Here is a 2,862-nt window from a genome sequence, read left to right as displayed (position 1 = left end):
GAGAGAGGAAGAGGGGCGGGGAGAGAGGGAAAGAAAGAGAGAGAGAGAGAGGAAGAGGGGCGGGGAGAGAGGGAAAGAAAGAGAGAGAGAGAGAGAGAGAGAGAGTAAATAGGAAAGAAAGAGAGAGCGAAAGAGAAAGAAAGACAACAGGAGATAAAGAGAAAGTCACAATGGAAGAAAGAATAAGAGATTAAGAGAGGGAACAGGTTGTCTGTGTGAGCGGATATTTGTTTGTGTGTATGTGTGCGTGCGTGCACGCGCGCATTCGTTTGTCTGTCTATTTTATCCATGTGTCTACTTGCATGTGTATATGTGTATGTTCCTATGTGTCTATATAGAGAGTACACACTTTCTCTGATAATGAGAGAGCAGAGTACGCTTGTATAACAACGATAAATAGAGTACTATCGGCTTCAAAGTTTTGCACAAAGCCAGCAACTTCAGGAAAGGCAAGTCGATTACATCGACCCCCAGAACTCAATTGATACTTATTTTAACGATCCCGAAACGATGAAGTCGATTTCGGCAGAATTTGAACTCAGAACATAAAGACGTACGAAATGCCGTTAAGCATTTTGCCCGGCGTGCTAACAATTCTGCCTGCTCTCCGTCTTGATATACAGAGCAATATCCACAGTTATTTAGTCTTGCCATTAAATTACGCCCACGCTGGAATTTTCAGCAACTTTTGATCTGTTTTATTGGTACTTATTTCACCGGGTTCCACTAACTTTTCCTTAGTAATAAGTATTGTACAGTAACAATATCAAAGAAAGCTACAGCTGTTGTTCATTACTGCTTTACCGAGCATCCGGCTGAGATGACGTTTAACCTATTCCCGCTACAGAGGGAACACGGCGTGACAGGGTTAAGCTTATGGTTTGACACTGAAAACAGCTTTAGCGTCATTATTCCTGTCGTATAATATTAGTGTTAGTTTATGCCTTGATGTAATGTACTTGTATTCTGGTTTATGACGCTTTTGTTGATGTGTTAATGTATTCTGTTGTTGGAATGCATTTAATTCAAGTAATACACATTATATGTGGTGTTTTGTGTTTATATTATGTGTAGTGTATGATGTACTTACTGTACCTTATTTTTGTCTATATTGTCCCACGTTATGGTCTATTATAAGAATACCTATTGTTATTCTGAAAATAAGATTTTTTTATGTAGAAGATATGCCTAGGAGCAGTGGAGGCGCAATGGCCCAGTGGTTAGGGCAGCGGACTCGCGGTCATAGGATCGCGGTTTCGATTCCCAGACCGGGCATTGTGAGTGTTTATTGAGCGAAAACACCTAAAGCTCCATGAGGCTCCTGCAGGGGATGCTGGCGAACCCTGCTGTACTCTTCCACCACAACTTTCTCTCACTCTTACTTTCTGTTTCTGTTGTGCCTGTAATTCAAAGGGTCAGCTTTGTCACACTGTGTCACGCTGAATATCCCCGAGAACTACGTTAAGGGTACACGTGTCTGTGGAGTGCTCAGCCACTTGCACGTTAATTTCATGAGCAGGCTGTTCTATTGATCGGATCAACTGGAACCCTCGACAACAACAATGTCTAGGAGGAACATAGCCATTCATTTATCCTCAGGTTAGCTGCAATCAAGAAGACCTCTGATCAAAGGTGTTTCAACCGTGACTATCCCACCTTATAACAGGCACTTCTTTTTGCAAGCCAGCAGTGACAGCAAGGCGTGATTTGAGAAAAAAATTGACTTATTTCTAGCAGATCGTAGGGATTTCCTTGTTGACTCGCTACTACTGTTAATTCAAAAATCTGCATTATTAGGACAAAACTGTGATCGAAGACATATTTTGCCATTATCGTCCTATCTTTTTCTCAGACAGTATTTATATAATCCAATGTGTCCTTTTGTCTTGAGGGCGGCAGGGGGTGATTTTGAGGGAAAGTTGACTGCTTTTTTTGTAGACTATTGCTTATTGTGTATGTGTAGTAGGGCTGTACAGCAACGTCAAGGACAGAGTGACTACAACAAAATCCTCATAGTCGTCGTCGTCGTCGTCGTTGTCGTCATCGTCATCATCATCATCATCATCATCATCATCATCATCATCATCATCATCATCAGCAGCAGCAGCAACAACAACAACAACAACAACAACAGACCAGATTATGATTTATAAAAACACATTTCAATTTTACTCTATTATTGGTGGGATACTGGTTCCCACGGACACAGCGAAACAAGGTCCCCTGTCGGTTGGTTCAGCCTGGAGAATCTATCACGCGATTCTTTCCTGCTACATTCTAATGCCAGAGTTGTAACCCTGCTCCCCACCACCAATGCAGCGAAGTAGCCTCTCGATTATAAAGGCTCCCCGATCTCCGAGCAACGCACCGTGTCGAGTAATGTTACTTCAGAGATCTCTTGGTGGAACACTACTGGAAAATTTCTCAGGGATGCTTTCTGCTTGAAGAACATATAGTTAAGTGCATATGTGCATGCACATGTTTATGCATACTGATACGTATAGATCTTTTTGTTTGGTGGATATAGAAAATATGCTAAAACACTGCTGTTGCAATCCAAAGTGTATTTTACTTCACCTAGTCGCACTTCAGATGAAACCTAAGCTGCAAAAAGTGGTAACATCATTTTTCTCTTCATATCTAACGTTGTGATCTATGTTGACTGTAAACGGTTTTGTATTTAACTATTTAAGAGTTTCAAATTGAATGATGTCTCACATTAAAACAAATCTGCTGGAAAACATGTCGCGTAGGAAAAGGAAACTAAAAAAAAAAAGCAAGACAAAACAACCTTAAGAAATTCGTGAACATAAAATACTAATTATTGTGAAATTACGAAAATCTTGTAAAACTACATTGATG

Source organism: Octopus bimaculoides, chromosome 7 (genome assembly GCF_001194135.2).
Source record: "Octopus bimaculoides isolate UCB-OBI-ISO-001 chromosome 7, ASM119413v2, whole genome shotgun sequence".
In the NCBI taxonomy this organism is placed as follows: Eukaryota; Metazoa; Mollusca; class Cephalopoda; order Octopoda; family Octopodidae; genus Octopus; species Octopus bimaculoides.
Note: the sequence above shows the minus strand (reverse complement) of the source record.